This window comes from Mirounga leonina, unplaced genomic scaffold (assembly GCF_011800145.1).
Source record: "Mirounga leonina isolate KUSES-001 unplaced genomic scaffold, KU_Mleo_1.0 Mir_109, whole genome shotgun sequence".
In the NCBI taxonomy this organism is placed as follows: Eukaryota; Metazoa; Chordata; class Mammalia; order Carnivora; family Phocidae; genus Mirounga; species Mirounga leonina.
The window spans coordinates 5,066,516-5,086,688 of NW_023270244.1; the positions used below are offsets into that span (position 1 = coordinate 5,066,516).

Below are 20,173 nucleotides of genomic sequence, written 5' to 3' on the forward strand. Positions count from 1 at the left end.
CTATTTTTTAAATTTTAATCTACTTAAATGAAAAGTAAATGCCTTTCCACACTTTGAGGATGGAAATCTTGTTTAAAAAAACAAATGAAAAACGAAGTGTTTCTCTAATTTCTCTTACATGTGTTCTCCTCCCACTGACCTATTTTTTTCTTTTATTTTGAAATAATTATAGGTTCACAGGAAAATGCAAAAAAAAGAAAAAAAGTACAGTCACCCAATTTTCCCTAATAGTTACATCTGTATAGTTATAGGATAATGTCAAAACCAAGAAACTGATATTGATACAAACTGCAAATCCCATTTCACCAGTTTTACATGCACTCATATCTGTATTTTACTGTATCCTCTGTGTATCTTCATGTAACCACCACCACAACCATGATTTGGAACTATTCTATCACCACAAGAATCCCCAGTACCCTCACACTATTTACAAAAACCTTGAAACAGAGCCTAAATTGATGTACACAAGAAAGAGCACAGAGCAGTACTCCTGGAAAAGAAAGATTCAGGTAGTTTGTGGAAGAGGTAAAAAAGCTCAAAGGTATGGAACAGGCAAAAAAGATTTTTTTGAGGAACAGCTGCGTGAGAGTAGCTCTTGGTTCGGGAGAGACAGGTAAAGATTTTGTAGTTTTGTTCAGCATTCTGTCATAACTTCTCCAGTTACTTAAAAAAGATAGTATACGCTCACATGCATTTATTTTAAATAATGATATGGGTACAGCGTTAAGAGGCAAGCACACACAGCTTTATTTGGACTACAGAATGATGAAGTTTCAAGACTAGCTGATTGAAAGCCCAATAAAACAATAATTCAGCAGAAATAGCAGGCTACATGCATCACTATTTTCTAAAATAAAACTCATCTGGTACTCCAAAATTACTCATATGTTCTTCAAATACACTATATTTAAAAGAGGACTCCTTGTACTTCAATGAGAAGAGGAAAAACTAAGCTTAAAAACGGTTTATCTCACATTTAAAATTATAACAGTATCAGATTTACACAATCTATATTGTAGTACATAGCAGTGCTGTATCATAGTAAAAGGATTGCAAAAGATTTTATCCAAACCATACATACCACCACTACATACATATTCCTCACCACTACTTCACAGATTACAAAACAGAAGACAACATTTGTCTGCACACACAACATATGTCAGAATACCAGAGATTTCCTGGCTTTACTCACTAAAAAGTGGGAGACAGAGACATTTCAAATGATAAAAATATTTCTAAATCTGTAATTATTTCTTCAACCAAAAAAGGTAAGACCTCCTTTTTTCACTCTGAAAGTGATTACTTTGATATATTTTACCCCTAGCCCTTCCCTGAAGAACAGAAAAGACCTTGCAAATCATTCTATTCCTAGAAATCCCTAGTTGAGCTCCAGGATCAGCACAACCATCTTTGAGTTTACCCAGTTTACAAGATATTAAATGGTTTGACAGGTACCTTTCATGGTTCATATATCCACTTCAACTTCATCACCTTACGATATCAAAGTCACATTTCATTCACATGCATAATGATTCTCTAGCTTTAAAACAGGATTTTTTTTTGAAAAAATATACATGTTTACCAAGAAGGGAAGAAGAAAAGTGGGACAGGAAAATCTAAAAGGACATGTAACAACTGGTTAATGACAGATACCTATGGGAAATACACAGAAGAGAATGAGAGAAAATTATCACTTTTAACCTTATGTAATTCACAATTATTTAAACTTCCTAATACACAGTTGCTTCTGACCTCACTATGTTATGTAACTATATGTCTCAGTTTACTGATCTGCAAAACAGGGGTAATAAAGGTATCTACCTCAAATGAATGAGGCAAAACACTGAAAAAAGTGCCTGGAACTTAGTAATAAGCCTTCAAGAATAATGTTTTGTTACTGATACTATTTATTACATGCAATGAAATAATAAAAACATAATACAAATCATGTTTTCAAAAGGTAAATATAAATACATTAAAACAGTATCAGAAAAGATATCTATTTTTTAGGTAAGCTTTATGCCCAGTGTGGGGCTTGAACTCACAACCCCTAGATTAAGAATCATGTGATCCACCAGAGGAGTGAGCCAGGCACCCAATCTATATTTATTTTTCATAGAACTCTTCACAGTTGCAGTTAAATAACTGTCAGACAGCAAGGATCATACTGTTAAGATTCACAGTATTTGCATAATGCTTAGCACACAGTAAATGGCAAAAAATATTTATTGAATGAATGAAATTATCATGCAACACATATATGCTGCTGCTGCATTTTACGTTATTTGTAACCATTTATCAATTAAAAGAAAAAGTATATATACAGAAAAGAGAATCTACTTATGTAAACAAGTAAGCATTTTTAGACTGCTCAACAAGGCAGACATTTCCCCCCAAAAGCTGAAAAAAAACTTCTAAAATTAGAACACATGGTAGACATGGCAACCACATTTCTGGACAGGAAGAAAACAGAATCAACAGTCTCCCCTCCTTATTTCACATGGCCAGCTGCTTTTGGCTGCTTCAAATTATAAGAGCAACAAAATGAAAATCCATAGCAATTCCAAACATAACAAAAAAGATGGATAGATATGGGAAATACCTGTAATGGAAAGATCAAATAATCAAGTAAATGATTCCAAAGTAATTTTAGTATATAGAGATTTTTCATAAATTATATCCTGAGAATAATAACTCACTGTGGCTCAAGAAAAGGGCAAAAACAAAAAGGCCTACCAAATATGAATACCCTTACAGAGAAAAATCAACTATTCTGAAAAACAAATTCTAATTAATTGCTACTAACTGCTATTTTTGGTTAAAACATTGAAATGTGACAACAACCTAAAACATACACAAAAAAAGTAAGCTAGATCATGAATTAGGGTTAGAAAAGGAGGAAAAAAGCAGAAAGAAAAAAAATTAACTGTGCAAATTCAGAAATATATAATGTCCCACTGATCTAAATCTAAATAAAAATAAGATTTTAAAAGGGAAAAACCCACATTTGTATGAAAAATAGTCTCCTTTTAACACTTTTCAATTGCTTTTGATGATTTCAAATGTTAAAAATTGTTTTCAGCAGGGCGCCTGGGTGGCTCAGTTGGTTGGGCGACTGCCTTCGGCTCAGGTCATGATCCTGGAGTCCCGGGATCGAGTCCCATATCGGGCTCCTTGCTTGGCAGGGGGTCTGCTTCTCCCTCTGACCCTCCCCCCTCTCATGTGCTCTCTCTCTCTCATTCTCTCTCTCAAATGAATAAATAAAATCTTTAAAAAAAAATTGTTTTCAGCATTAACTGTGGTTAGTGCCTTAAAATCACAATTATTTTTGCTTCTTTTCCCACTTTTCTGATTTTAATATTAAATGAGTTCTTTTAATGTCTTAAGAAACAACGGAACTTGGTACTTGTATACCTAGAACTCGGCACACTAAAGTTAGGAGTAACAAAGTAACAGATAAAAGAAGAAATGCCTCTGGGGTTTGATACATAATTGCTTTGTTGGTTTCTTTCCAACTTTATTTATGGCACATCTTAAATTTATGACTCAGTAAGCATATGCTGCTCAATTTTGATCCCAGTCAACAAACATGGAAAGCAAAATCCAAAATTATTGATTAGAAAAAATTTAGATTTACATGTCAAAGGTACTCAAACCTAGAAAAAAAATTAAGGTATTTGGAATACAAGTTCAATTATTTTTTCATATGATTTTAGAAATATTGATATATTAAAATTACTAGTTTGAAAGAAAAGATTTAACACTGAAAACGAGAAATTCCTTTCACTTCATAACCACATTAAAGTGTCATTCATTCATTCATAGTTAACTCAGTAACTGTTATCAGGTCCTGTGCCTATACTAAATACATTTAAGTGCATAAATGTTGCCCTCATTCAGGCAAAAAGTTAACCACAAATCTCATTAGGTTAGTAATAAACAATTTACATATAATTTTAAAACTGTGAGCAGGCCTCAGATGACTGGTGATCCTCAGATGACTGAGTGACCTTAGTTTAGTGAGTATCACGGCAGGTTTGCTGTGATTTTAGTAGGATTTCCAGTGGGCCTCACTATAGACTGAATGGGTGGAAATTTGACCATTCTGCTGGAGGATCCTTTTTTTTTTTTTAAAGATTTATTTATTTATTTATTTGACAGAGAGAGAGAGAGATAGCGAGAGCAGGAACACAAGCAGGGGGAGTGGGAGAGCGAGAAGCAGGCTTCCTGCCGGGCAGGGAGCCCGATGTGGGACTCGATCCCAGGACCCTGGGATCATGACCTGAGCCAAAGGCAGACGCTTAACGACTGAGCCACCCAGGTGCCCCTGCTGGAGGATCCTTAACAGTATCTGTTGCTCTTTTCTCTGGGGACCTTCACTTTCCCTGAGAAGATAATTCTCTAATCATTTCCTTAGGGGTTTTGGCTAGCAATATTCAAAGTGCAGAATGAAGAAAAAGGAGCTGAAGGAAAATAAAAAAGTTGCGGCACTTAGTAAAAGGATTATCATGTAGTCCTATCCTGTCACACCAGAAATACTGATGCAAGTGTCCTGCTAAAGCCAAAACCTTTGGTGCTCAGATTCTCGAGAGAATGTATCCCCCCATTTCCCATAAGGTAAGAAGGGTTGGCTGCCTGGCTGAGAATATGGGGAAGGTCCTGAGAGGCTACTTCTCTTCATATCACCTGTCAATTACCCCTCCATTTTCAGCCCCATCAATTACTTCTACTATGCAAAGCATACGGTACTCCAATTTTTGAAACTTTCTGGGATCTGCCAGCTTCTCTGCTGATATTTATGTTTCAGTTTTCTTGAATCTCATTAAGTGGGTCACTGCTTCTCATCCATTCTACATTCTAAAACTTTATTAATATCTTATTACTGCTATCGCCTGTTCTCTCTGTCCTTTTTAACTTTTTATTGTTATTTTGGTGCAATTTTGGAGGAATGAAGATAAACATGTGTTCCACCAGGTACATTTATCCAAGTCTCAGATTATTTAAACACAATAAATGACAAACTCCTAGTCTCTTTCCCATCACTTCATTCTGCTGCTACAGTAATCTACCTAAAATAGATAAATGTTCAATCCACATGTTGTGATTCAATGACTTTCCATTCTGTACAAGAGGAAATGTCCAAAATCTTTATTGTAACACAAAACTATTTATGGTCTGTTCTATGCTTGCTCTTCCTTACTTCATTTTCTGCCACTCCACCACAATTACTATAAATTATGCTCCAGTTTGGCATAAATTCTTGGGATTTCCCAATCTGAACCTCTTTTCTCACAAAATGACTTCTATACCCTTTTCCAATCAGAAAATGTCAATTCAGCATTTAAAATCACATCAAGGATCATTCTCTGTGTAGCTTTTTCTTAGCTCCCTTGCCAAGCTAGTTACAGCTTTCCCACTTCTCCCATTTTTATAAAAGTTTATTGTATCATTGATTGGTTCATTTTCTACCTGCATATCTGTCTCTCTCCTTACTCTCTGGACTTCCTGACCAAAAGTTTTCAGTTTACTCTTGGTTATATCTGCAAGGCCTTAAATTATCTGATCAGGAATAAAGTGAAATGAGTATTACTGGGGCACCTAGGTGGCTCAGTCGATTGAGCATCAGACTTTTTTTTTAAGATTTTATTTATTTATTTATTTGAGAGAGAGAATGAGAGAGAGAGCATGAGATGAGGGAGGGTCAGAGGGAGAAGCAAACTCCCCGCCGAGCAGGGAGCCCGATGCGGGACTCGATCCCGGGACTCTGGGATCATGACCTGAGCCGAAGGCAGTCGCTTAACCGACTGAGCCACCCAGGCGCCCGAGCATCAGACTCTTGATTTCAGCTTAGGTCATGATCTCAGGGTCATGAGATTGAGCCCCAAGCTGGGCCCTGTGTTCAGAGTGGAGTCTGCTTGAGATTTTCTCTCTCTCCCTCTGCCCCTCCCCTCCCCCACTTTCTCACGTGCTCTCTTTAGCTCAAATAAATAAAATCTTTACCAAAAAAAGTGAAATGAGTATTAAGTTGTTTTCCTTCGAAGACTTTTCCTGAAACTAAGCTGACTGAAAAATACAAATGCTATTCCCGTGATTTTTCTCAGTAAGTTTCAATAACTGGTAGGGAATATATGTTCTACTATAGAAGAAAAAGCATTATCGTGGAGATAGGAGTTTGGGGTTCCATTTCCAGTTGTGCTAACTAAATTGAAAATAAATGTAAACAAATCAGCTAACATAATTACCCTAGATCTTCCTTTTTCTTGCTGGAAAAGGGAGGACATTAAACTGAATAATGATAATTAACACCATAACAAAAGACTTTTATAAAGTGTTTTACATATGATATGTGCTCGTATAGTAAAGAATTAACCTAATCCAAAGAGGAGTCTGCCCTCTGCCCTGGGCTACTGGGAGGGGATCTTTAGGCCTCTGGAATGTCCTAATAGGCATGTCTATTTGCCTAGAGGCTTTGGCCAATGGACAGTCTAACCGTCTGATTTATGATGGGAGCTATGGGCCACACAGTATCAGCTGTAACCTCCACAGAAGTGATAACTATAAAGGTATGAGTCTGACCCCCTGGGAGTGGCTAAAGACTAAAGGTCAGTCATGTGGACAGTATGTGATCAAGTCCCAGTAAAAACAATGAACACAAAAGGCTTGGTGGAGTTTTCCTGGTTGGCATTAATCTGCACAGTGTCACACTATGGCTGGAAAGAGGTAATACTGTTTTAATTTTTTTTTTTTTTTTTTTAAGATTTTATTTATTTGACAGAGAGAGACACGGTGAGAGAGGGAACACAAGCAGGGGGAGTGGGAGAGGGAGAAGCAGGATTCCGGCGGAGCAGGGAGCCCGATGTGGGGCTCCATCCCAGGACCCTGGGATCATGACCTGAGCCGAAGGCAGACGCCCAACGACTGAGCCACCCAGGCGCCCCAAGAGGTAATACTGTTGATGACTCAATAGGAGAAGATGACCAGGAGCTTCATGTTTGAACCCCTACTGGACTTAGTATCCTAGGACTCTTCCCTTGACTGATTTAAATTTGTATCCTTTCTCTGTAACAAACTGTGGGTATGAGTATAGCAGTTTTCAGTCAGCTCTGTGATATCTTTCTGGCAAATTATCAAACCTGAGGGTGGTTTTTGGAAACCCCTGAACTTAACAATGGTGTCAGAAATGAGGGAAGTCTTGTAGAGACTATTCTCTCAAATTGTACAGATGGCCAAACTCACTGCAGCTGGTATCAGCAAGATAAATGCTAACCAACTGAATGGTGTGGTTTGGGAAGAAAAAGAATGACAGGGTAGAAGATGACAAACCCTTTATTTCTGTATGGCCACAGGGCCGATCCACGGTATGGAACTATAACTGTACTGTGATCAGTTACTAGAAATACAACTTACCAATGGAATTTAGAAATGGTGGATCCAAGTCCTAAGGGGTTAGCTCACTAGATATATAAAGAAATGCAAAATTTTAAAAATGAACTAACTATACAATTTCTTAATTATTGTTATCTCTAAGAGCTAAAGAGAAAAAGTAAGGGAGAGTGATGGGGGCAGAGCCTGATGCTGAGCCAAGCCTGGGTTTTGGCGAGATCCAGTGAAAGCCACTAGTCACAGATCTGCTTCTGTAGGGGGAGGTTTTGCTGAAATAACAGATAATGAAGATTTTAAGAGAACAGGGAAAGAGAAAGGCAAGAGTCAAGAGACTCATCCCTGCTGAATGAGAATCTTTCAATGGCTGTTAAAAAATGGGATGACTGGGGCGCCTGGGTGGCTCAGTCGTTAAGTGTCTGCCTTCAGCTCAGGTCATGATCCCAGGGTCCTGGGATCGAGTCCCACATCGGGCTTCCTGCTCAGCGGGAAGCCTGCTTCTCCCTCTCCCACTCCCCCTGCTTGTGTTCCCTCTCTTGCTGTCTGTCTTTCTCTCAAATAAATAAAATCTTAAAAAAAAAAAAAAGAAATGGGATGATTGAAGTGGACATTGATGGATATCAAAACAAAGATCTTACTGAAGCACTCTTAGAGTTTGGGAGAACTGACAGGAGGAACTGCTAGGTTCCCCAACATTAATGAGCCCTAAATAAATCTGCTTTATTCACTCTAAGTTTGAGATAACCTTAAGAACCAGGAAAGGGGAAGATGAGTATGAGGAACTTCAAGTTTTCTGAGCTAATGTTTCCACAATCTAAACAAGATTACAGATGAGAATGCCTGAGTCCCCTGGCCAAACCCCAGCTGGGGTCCAAAGATCAGGGGCACATTAAGTGGGTAAAACAGGACAGAAAAAAGATGTTTCTGGGATTCCTTGCTATGGGAGCCCCAGGTACCAATGATATAAATCTACTGGTGAAATCCTATTGGAGGCTACAGTTAGATTAACAGGATATAGAAATGTAAAGGTTAATATGATTAAGTAAAACATTTAGATGACAATGAGAGTGTTTGAACAGACTTTATGTAAAGTAGTTGCATCTCCTTTACCTGAAAGTATTACAAAGATTATTTATTATGCCTGACTGGGGAAGGTTTCTCCTACTTAGCAGAAGGCTTATAAAGCCATTTTAAGGGCAACAGTGACTGGACAGGTTAAGTGGGAACCAACAAGAATGCTCTAAACTACACAAGTTAATTTCAAATAGTATGTAAGGAAGCTAGACAAATTCTTTGTACAACAGCCCTGTGAACAGGACTCTCAAGTGCCAGTATCCTTCAACTCTTATTTTTCAGGCTATATCTACCATAAAGGATACCATTGGGAAAGAATCTCTGGGTACTGGTCCTATTGGACTAATGGACCATGTGGTATATAACTTCTGGCAAACTGATCACTAAATAACTTGACCAAATGCTTAAAAACAGGGTCCCTGTTGATAATACAAAAAACATAGTAGTGGCATGTCCAACATGCCACAGTATACTATGCACAAATTCATATCATCCATTTTTGTGGGTTTTCTGTCCATCCTGAGACAAGGAGCAAGACCTATGGGAGGCTTTATGGCACACTCTAAATTACATCTAGGTGTGATTACTCATCTAATCCTAGTACAGGGACCCAACATTTTAGAGTAAAAAAGATGTATCCCAACTGTACTCTATTAGTACACAGTGATAATAAAATGCATGGTGGATTAAACAACACAGGCACACAAAACAGAAAAGAACTTTAGAGGATATTGGTACTGGTCTAGTCATTGTAGGACAAGATGAATTTGCTTTTAATGAGGAGTGGCATTCAGAAGAAGACGTACTAACGAGAATAAGCAGATTAGAGGGAGTTCTCCTCCAGGAAGAAAAAGCAAGGGATGAGAATCAGCCTATGAAGATAATGGGGTTGCAGTGAAATGGGTCAGGCAGACTCAAGAAACATTCCCAACATCAAGAAAGAACTATACTCTGACCTATAAGCGCCTCTGGACTGTTTGTTTTTTGTTTTTTTTTTTAAAGATTTTATTTATTTTGACAGAGAGAGACAGTGAGAGACAGAACACAAGCAGGGGGAGTGGGAGAGCGAGAAGCAGGCTTCCCGCGGAGCAGGGAGCCTGATGCAGGGGGGCTTGATTCCAGGACCCTGGGATCATGACCTGAGCCGAAGGCAGACACTTAATGACTGAGCCACCCAGGTGCCCCTGGACAGTTTTAATACAGAGGCTCGAGTAGCCATAGGACAATGGTCCTCCATCTTAGATGCTAAGGCTCAAGGGGCACACCTAAGGGGATCTTATGGACCTCCAAACCTATGGAAGTTCTTCTGGGGCACCTGTAATGTACATCGATGAACTATGTATGACTGCCCTTACCCCCACGACTGATCAAAATAAAACACACCCTGTGGTATAACCTAATAGAGGCAGGTACTATTCTGAATACTTCATGTGTCCTCCCTGTAGGAGATAGGTGGGTCCTACAATATACAACACACAATGGGAACCAGTCTTAGTACAAGCTTGTGAACTGAGACAGGGTGAGTCGCTTTATTCAAAACTTACTTGGGGGCGCCTGGGTGGCTCAGTCGTTAAGCATCTGCCTTCGGCTCAGGTCATGATCCCGGAGTCCTGGGATCGAGGCCCGCATCGGGCTCCCTGCTCCACGGGAAGCCTGCTTCTCCCTCTCCCACTCCCCCGGCTTGTGTTCCCTCTCTCGCTATCTCTCTCTCTGTCAAATAAATAAATTTAAAAAATCTTTAAAAAAAAAAAAAAACTGACTTGGAACCCAGAAATAGCAGAATAAGGGCCAACTGTAACTCATACAATTGTATATGGGTAAGAGTTAATTCTGTTGAGGAGGCAAATTCCTCTGCAATTCTGACTAATCTGTTCTTTAATGAAACTGAAAAATGTATTATGAACATACTGCAATTGTAACCAACATGTAACAATGACATTGTTGGTAAGATTCACAACTTATAAAAAAAAAATCTAAAAATAATACTGGTGATAATCAAATGTATCAGGAGATTGAGTTAAAGCCTTTTCAGAATACAATGCTGATAGAAAAAGAATGGCCTGAGAAAAAACTACATTTAGCTAGCCATCAGTTAATTTCTATGCTAAATAAGTTTATCAAGTTATAAGTTTATCATAAATTACAAATAGCAGTAAATCATGGGAGTAAATGAGTAACAAAATTAGTACAAGAATATGAAAATGTAAGTCAGATTAACTATTTACTTATATCTCTTCCTATTCCACACTAGCTCCTCCAAATGTTGGGCATATTGATAATGTTGCTATTGCTATGACCATCATATAAATGCTATACGAAGTATAGATAGCCAGACAAATATGACTGTTTTGCTGTAGGAGAGTACAGGACAAAGGCAAGGGGGTGGCCCATATAGTGAAGAAGCATCTCTACCCAAGAGATCTGGCCTAGATGTCAGTTACTAAGACGTGATCTCTAGGCCTTTGGAATGTCCTGCTTGATAAGAGTCTTTGTTTGCCTGAGGACTCTGGCCACTGAACAGTCTAATAATGTGATTTATGATGGGGACTTCGGGCATTTCAGTATCATCAGTTACAACTTCTAGAGGAAGTGATAACTATAGGTATTAGTCCGATGTCCAGGAGGAAATAGAGACTACAGCTCAGGTATGTAGACAGTATGTAAACTGAGCTCCAACAAAAACTGTGGACAGCAAAGACTTGGGTGAGCTTCTCTGATTGTTAAAAACTCTGTGTAGTGTTGCACATTGTGGCTGGAAAGACAGAATGATGTCCATGACTTCATAGTCCATGTTGTGGACCCCTCCTATACTCTGTGCCCTATGCATCTCTTCCATTGGCCGATTTTAATCTTCATCCTTTCTCTGCAATAAACTGTAGACACTAGCACCCCAGTTTTCAATGAGTTCTAGGAGTCCTTCTAGTGACTTATCAAGCCTGCTAATGGGTTAGGGAAACCCTCAAACTTACAAATGATGTAACAGAAGTTGGTTTTCTGGGGATTCCCCTAAAACTGTACAGTTGGCAAAACTCACTGCAGTGCTATACTAAGGCTTTTATTTATATACTTTGCTGTTTAACCTTCACAATTACTTTATATGGTAGGTACTACTATTATGAAGACAGAGAGACAGAGAATAAATAACTCAAGTTCATCCTGATATTAACCACAAATGGCACAGTATGAATTTGAAGGAGGAAATCCAACATCAAGACTTATGTTCTTAATATATCACACTGCATTCCTAGATGACTAAGGTTCTCTTTTTCAATAAATACATTGTCTAAATCTATGACTAGAACATCTCTAAGGTCACATCAAGCCATGTAAATCTATAAACAAATAGTAATTCAGATGGAGTTAAGAACAAACCTTAAATAAAGCTTCATTATATTTATTTTGTTGTTTGAATTGTTATTTTTATTAGAAAGAGTTTTTTTTTTTTTAAGATTTCTTTATTTTAGAGAGCGAGCAATTGAGCGAGAGCATGAGCAGGAGGGGCAGAGGGAGAGGAAGAGAGAATCTCAAGCAGACTCAGCATGGAGTCCGACGTGGGGCTTGATCTCATGACCAGGAAATCTAGTCAGAAACCAGGAGTTGGCCACTTAACTGACTGTGCCATCTAGGCGCCCCAGAAAGTTTTAATTCTTTGTACTATTAAGGATATTAAAAATGCTGTATTAACAAAACTTAAAAAGTAGCTGTCAAAGTATATTAACAGAAGACAAATCTAAAAGAATTCATTTGAAGAAAATCATTTCCAAAATAAAAACTACATGATAAAGTCATTATAATAAATTTCTAATTTCTTGGGAAATAATAACTGTTTCTATTGAAAAGACAAATTAGGGGCGCCTGGGTGGCTCAGTCGTTAAGTGTCTCCCTTCAGCTCAGTTATGATCCCAGGGTCCTGGGATATAGCCCCGCATTAGGCTCCCTGCTCCACGGGAAGCCTGCTTCTCCCTCTCCTACTCCCCCTACTTGTGTTCCTTCTCTCGCTGTGTCTCTCTCTGTCAAATAAATAAATATATTTTAAAAAATAATAATAAAAAAATGAAAAGACAAATTTTAAGTCAGGCATAATCCCATCTTCCTAAAAAATGATTTTAATTAGTTGGTAATACTTTCTAAGTATATAATTTTGACACCACTATAATCAAGATTATTTTTACTTGAATTTTATTTGTCCATGCTTCTCTAAAGTATTCATAATTATAATTTTTAAAAACTGCATAATATCTGATTAATTTAACAATATTCATGAATTGTGATAGGACTATAATGAACATCTTTCTGCATATAACATTTTGCCTTTCTTTTTTGTATCTGTAGACCTAGCACACTGTCTTGCTCACATAAGGTGTCTGATAAACATTAGCTGAACTGAATTTAATTTTTACTTTTTAAAAATTGTTTTGTAAAAATAATTTCCTAAGAGAAGAATTAATCAATCAAGAGGATGAACCTCTTTATGGTCCTTACAACAAAATATTTTCCCCCAAAATAATATCATTTATGACCCACAAGAAAAGGATAGATGTGCTCATTCATTGCAGTCTGTCAGTATTAGCTTTTATCATTTAAAAAGTTTGATACTTTACTACACATAATTTGATCTCATAAAGTGTTTTACTTTGCAGGGAAATAATAACCTTGAAGGTATGGTGTCTTTACTAATGCTTCATTATTTACCAAAGAACTGTAAAACAAATAATTCTAACTCTGCAAACTCAATTATCAACACATAAAAACTCTTCAAATGAATTTATTTCAAAGTTCAGTTCACAGTAGGAATGTGGCATGGGTTCACATTTCAGTAAAATTTGGTTGCGGTCGTAATCTAAAAACAAAGTTCGGCAATGAAACAGCCAGATATAAAGGTATTTTGTCCCAAAGAACAGTGAAGTCTATTCTAATTATTTTTTCATTTTTTAAGTTAATTTATTTAAGCAATCTCTACACTCAATGTTGGTCTTGAGCTCATGACCCCAGTTCAAGAGCCACATGCTCTATCAACTAAGCCAGCCAGGTGCCCCAAGGAATATCATTTATTTACCAATATATATATATATATGTACAGTGCTTACCATGGTATCTGGCACAGGGTAGGCACTCAAGTTTTGTCAAACAATTCTACTATTCTAATTTGAGAGGGTTTCTTTCAGAACAGAGAACAACTAAAAAGTACTTTCACTAGGCAAATAATCTAAAGGCAATATATTGATAAACATTTACATATTTATAATCTGATCACAATTCCTGATCAAACCAGAATAATCTATCTAATGAAGTTGAAAAGTTGCACTGGGAAGAAGTAGAAGTCTGAGTTTCCTAAAACTCACTCCAGAAAATTAGATAAATTATTACAGATTAGAATACTTAGTTGGCAATAAAGTTATAAGTTCTTTCCTTCTGCATTTTAAAAATAACCCATTTTGGGTAATTTTACATCCCCTCCTCTCCTCCATGACAATAAGATCTCATATTTGTATTTGATTAGAATGAGGGCATCTATTATAAGCATTTTTATTATTTGTCTTTAACTACCTGCCATGTTTAAAATTGCTAACTTACATATTTTTAGCACAACTGGCTGATTATGCTTTCCTGTCATTTGATCTTAGTGTAAAGTAACAGCCAGAAAACTTGCTGTAATTCCCAATAACATTCTTTCTCACTAGCTGGGGGTAGATAGAATAAATTCATCACTTTAAAATTTATTCACTTTAAAATTTATTCACTGTCTAAGATAGATAAAGCACTGTGCTAGACTTCTAGGAACGATTCAAAGATGACTAAGACATGATTCCTGTCCTCAGGGAACTTACAATCTAGTAGGGAAAGACAGACATGCAAACAAATAGGTATAATACAAAGCAGAGGTGCCAGTTGTTAAAACAGAGGTACAAACAAAGTTCTACAGGAACACAGGATGGTGAGATTAATTCTGGTTGGGGTGATCTGGAAGGCTGAGCCTGCAGAAAAGTAGTAGAAAACTCTGCCCCTTAGAAAATGCAGCAGTGTTACAGCCCAGCTGGGTTAGGGTCGAAGCCCCACTCCCCACAGAAGGTTTTCCTAAAGGAGATGGAGCCAGGGCCCTAATCCAGTTAGGTAGGTTATTCGTTGATTTCAATTATGAATGCCAACACTTTCTTTCCCTGGTGCAAATAAATGTGATTTAATGAGTATTTTACTTTACTTAAAAAAATGAAATTTAACAATATATCAAGTAACTTACATAAAAATGTAAGACACCTTGGCTTTCATCATCAGAATAGCCTCAGGTGGTACCCTGATCATACAGGACGAAACCAAAAAAAAAAAAAGACACCACTTCAGCATGTTACATAGGTGGTGCTCCAATGTATGTTTTGCTATTGATACACTGGGAAGAAAGATGAAAAGACAATTCCAGAGAACTGGGTATTATACTATCCCATATTTTGTTGAAGTTTTAATTTTTAAATTTTTAAAATAAACTTTAGAAAAGGTTAATGAGACTACAGGATTTTTTTTGTTATGTCATGATTTCAAGAACCAGCAGGTACACTGCCAGTTTCTACTGATTTCTTAGAATAAGTAGACAATATAACCAATATGTAATATTTAACAGGTACCACACGAGGGGTGAAACAACTAGAAAGAGGATAATACAAACATATGTTTAAGTACAAAAGAACATGAAAGCAAGTATCATGTACACAGAATTAGAAACATTAAATTTGTAGAGAATTAAAAAATATTAGTTTTTGCTGTTTAATTCTCCCCGCCAGTGTTTAATTCTATTGCCATCTCATATGTAACCCTAAACTTTCTCAAATTTGTAGATATAGTATTTTATTCTGCTATATGAATTTAAAAATTCTGAATTTCTTAACAACTGCTTGTAGATATCGTTAAATAAGCCTCATTTTAATGAACAGTAGGGAAAAAATACAATCTCAGCTATGTGTACTAAACATAAATGTTTGTAGAAGTCTTATGAAACTTAAAAATGATTATTTTCTAAAGTATACCAAGCATTGTCATTTCAATTATTTGTTCCATTAATTTTTACAACACCCTAATACAAAGAAAGAAAGGAAACAGGAAGAAAGGAAGGAAAACACATCCTGATTGTCTGAATTAAGGAAAATATCTCATTATATAGATGTCCTTTAAATATAAACAAACAGTTCAAAAAGTTTTGCTATCATAAAATTAGCTGAGCAAACCATGAGGCAAATACAGAAGGGTTACGGCATCTCTAATAATATAAATAAAGCTTATAACAAATATTAGAAAAACACAAAATCCTAATAATAAGTAATTGAAAAAAGACAATCACAAAAATACAAGTTGCTAATATGAATATTCATCCCATTAAAGAAATGCAAATTAAAACAATGAAATAGTATTTTAAGATATCAAATTAGCAGATATAAAAATTACAACATTCACTTTTGTACTCAAGTTGTAAAAATCCTTTTTTAAATGTCTGGGTTTTAAAGACAAGACAGTCTGAAAATAAGTAATCAATGTTTGCGGAGGTGGGAGTGAGGTGGGGGATTAGGATTAGGGTGAAGATGAAAGCACTCACACACTGACCAGGGGCAATGGCAGTAAGTATTTGTGGAGAGTATCAGATTTTTATATATTTTTTTTCAAGTTCATACCCTCTGACCAGTAATTCTACTATGAATCTAAATTTTTAAAATAATCAGAGATGCAAAGATTTACATATTTATCACAATAATATTTATCGGTTATTTATAATCATGAAAAAATTAGGAACAATACCAAACATTAGGGAAATGGATCATTATAGGATGAAATATTATTTAGCCATTAAAAACTGTTAAAATTATTACTTGTGAGGAGGAATGAATATGTTGAAATATCAAGTAAAAAAAGCAGGATCTACAATTTTAATGCAGTCTTAGCTAAAACTATTATTAGAAAGCAGAGATTTTATATCCTGCTGCTTATTTATTAGTTCTAATACATGGGAAGGCACATAAAATCTTTAGGGTTTTCTATATATAAGATCATATCGTCTGCCAACAGAAATAACTTTACTTCTTCCTCTCGAATTTAGATGCCTTTTTTTTTCTTTTTCTTGTCTACCTGCTCTGGCTAGAACTTCCAATACTATGTTGACCAGAAAAGTGCCCTCTTGGTCTTATTCCCTATCTTAGAGGAAAAAGCTTGCAGTCTTTCACAATTGAGTATGACATCAGCTAAGCAAAAGGATATAAAATCAACACATAAAATTCAGTTGTGTTTCTACATTCTAGTAATGAACAATCTGAAAATGAAATTATCAAATTGATTCCATTTACAATAGCATCAAAAAGAGTAAATTCCTTAAAAATTGACCAAGTAAGTGACATAATTGTACACTGAAAACTACACAACACTGCTAAAAATATTTAAAGAAAACATAAATAAATGGAAAGACATCTTGTGGTCATGAACTGAAAGGCTTAAGATGTCAATACTACCCAAAGTAATCTACAGATTCAATGCAACCTCTATCAAAATCCCAAAGTTTCAGGCTGAAGTAGAAGTATCCATCCTGAAACTCATATGGAATTCCAAGGGACACTGAATGGCCAAAACAGTCTTGAAAAAGAATAAAGTTGGAGTATGCACATTTTCTGATTTCAAAACTTACTACACAAAGCTACATGGGGTGCCTGGGTGGCTCAGTCATAGTTGAGCGGCTGACTTAGGATTTCGGCTCAGGTCATGATATTGAGCCCTCCATCGGGCTCTGTGCTAAGTGAGGAGACGGCTTGGGATTCTCTCTCCCCTTCTCCTTCTGCACCTCCCCCCCAACTCACATGCACTCTCTCTCTTTATCTCTCAAATAAAATTTTACTACAAAGCCACGGTAATCAAAATAGTGTGGTACAGGCATAAACACAGACATATAGACTGATGGAATAGAGAACCCAGAAATAAACACTTGAATAAATGGTCAAATAATTTTTGCACAAGGTGCCAAGACCATTCAAAAGAAAAAGGAAAGTCTTTTCAACAAATGGTAATAGGAAAACTGGATATCAACAAGCAAATGAAAGAAATTGAACACTCACCTAATACCATAAGCAAAAATTACCTCAAAATACATTAAAGGCCTACATATAAAGCCTAAAACAAGAAAACTCCTAGAAGAAAACATACAATAAAAGCTTCATGATTTGGATTTGGCAATAATTTCTTGGACATGACACCAAAAGTACGGGTAACCAAAAAAATAAACTGGACTTTATGAATATTAAAAAATTTTGTGCATCAAAAGACACTGTCAACAGAGTAAAAAGTCAACCACAGAATGGAAGAAAATGTTTGCATTCCATCTAATAAGGGATTAATATCCTGAATATACAGAGAACTCCTAGAACTAAGCAAATAAAAACAATCTGATTCAAAAATGGACAAAACTTGAATAGATATTTCTCCAAGGAAGATAAACAAATAGCATATAAGCACAAGAAAAGATGCTCAATATCACTAATCACTAGGGAAACATAAATCAAAACCACAAGGAGGTACTACTACCTCACACCCATTAGGATGGCTATTATCAAAAACTAAAATGAACAAGTATTGCCAAGAATGTAAACCAGTACAGCTGCTGTGGAAAACAGTATGGCAGTTAATCCAAAGTTTTAAAAATACAATTACAAGATAGCAATTCCACTTCTTCAGCAATTCTCATAAGAATTGAAAGCATGGTCTCAATGAGATATATGTACACCTGTGTGCACAGCAGCATTATTCACAATAGCCATGAGGTGGAAGCAACATACGGGTCTCTCAACAAGACAAAGGAATAAATAAAATGTGGTACATACATAATGAAATATTATTCAGCCTTATAAAGGAAGGAAATTCTCATACAGGCTACAACATAAAAATAAACTTCGCAGACATTAATGCTGAGTGAAATAAGCCAGTCACGAAAAGACAAATACCAGATGATTCCACTTCTATTGAGGTAGTTAGAGTAGTCAAAATCCTAGAGACAGAAAATAAAATGGTAGTTGCCAGGAGTTGGGAAGAAGAAGGAATGGGGAGTTGCTGTTCAATGGGAATAGAGTTTCAGTTCTGCAAGATGGAATAAGTTCTGTAGATGGATGATTGTACAACAATGTGAATATACTCAGTGCCACTGAACTTTATACTTAAAAATGATTAAAGTGGTAAATTTTATGTTAAGCATATTTACCATATTTTTAAAAAATTCTTTAATTCTACGGTGGAAAAAAGCAGAGAAATACTGTATAAGAAAATATGTCAAAATATGTCATGCTTGGTGATGAAAATAGAATGATTCATGATTTTCTACTTTAAACCATTTAGCATTTCCAATTTTTTTAATGTGTACCTTTTTTTGTGTAAGAAAAAATAAGCTGAATTTTAAAAAGAGGTTACATAATTTTTTTTTTTTTTAAAGATTTTATTTATTTATTTGAGACAGAGAGAATGAGAGAGACAGAGAGCACATGAGAGGGGGAGGGTCAGAGGGAGAAGCAGGCTCCCTGCCGAGCAGGGAGCCCGATGCGGGACTCGATCCCGGGACTCCAGGATCATGACCTGAGCCGAAGGCAGTCTTTTAACCAACTGAGCCACCCAGGTGCCCCAAGAGGTTACATAATTAAATATTTTATGAGGTTAAAAGGTTTTCAGCAGAAATAAATTTCTAAAATAATGACAAAAATTATTAAACAATATTTTCTATTTTCTCTAAGATCAGTAATTTATGAATATATATAGGAATTCACCTTGATTTTAATAATTATCTCTAAGACAGGGCAAAGGTTTTCTAAAGTTCTGTTTATTCTTTAACTGTGATACTGAGGCATACTTTCTGGTATTGTTGTTACTGCTTCCTGCTTTTGAGGCTTTTCATACAAAATTCACATATATGTCAAGTTTTAACCAATTTTTGAGTTAAATTTTATAAAATAAAAAAACATGTTAGTCATGGCTTTAAAATCTTCATATTAACAATTCAATATATTCATCCAACAAATGTTTCTTAAAATCTATCATGGATAAAATTATCTTATTTTGCTAGAGCATTCAAAGTATCTTACCAAAACTATAGCTCAAAGATATCATCTTCCATCTTTTGATATTATACATATTTTCTTTTAAAAATATAATTAGTTCATTTCATTCTCTTTTTAACCACTTATATCCTCAGACTTTTAAAGGTCTAACTCACTAAAAGAGAAAATGTGTAAGTACTACAATTATTAACAAGAAAAACTATTCTTGTAAATAGTTAATTTATGTTGAAAAAAATCTGAAAGTACCTACTCTCATGGTATTTATACCAAATACCTGAAATAATGTTTTAATGGCTTTAAAAATATTTCTTTGATATCAGCATAAGAAAATTATTTCATTCAAACATATACTGCCCAATGGTTAAACAGATATGGCTTTCTTCCTAGTAGAACGATCTTATTTGGTATGTTTCTTTTTTTTCCCCAAGTTTGTTTGTTTGTTTAGTAATCTCCACACCTTACATGGGGCTTGAACTCACAACTCAGAGATCAAGAGTCGTGTGTTCTTCTGACTCAGCCAGCCAGACTTCCTTAGTATGTTTCTTTTACAAAACTCTTCAGACTAGCTGAGAATTTTGTGAAATCTGTATTTCTTAAATAGACATTTTCTAATATGAAGTAATTTTACCTATTACGTGAACATATAATTT

General features: G+C 35.8%; 1 protein-coding gene across 2 annotated transcripts in view; it reads right to left on the bottom strand.

Moving 5' to 3' along the window:
• LOC118020124 (probable JmjC domain-containing histone demethylation protein 2C) overlaps window positions 1–20,173 on the bottom strand; it is a 342,056-nt gene that overhangs the window by 180,519 nt on the left and 141,364 nt on the right. The window lies entirely within an intron of this gene.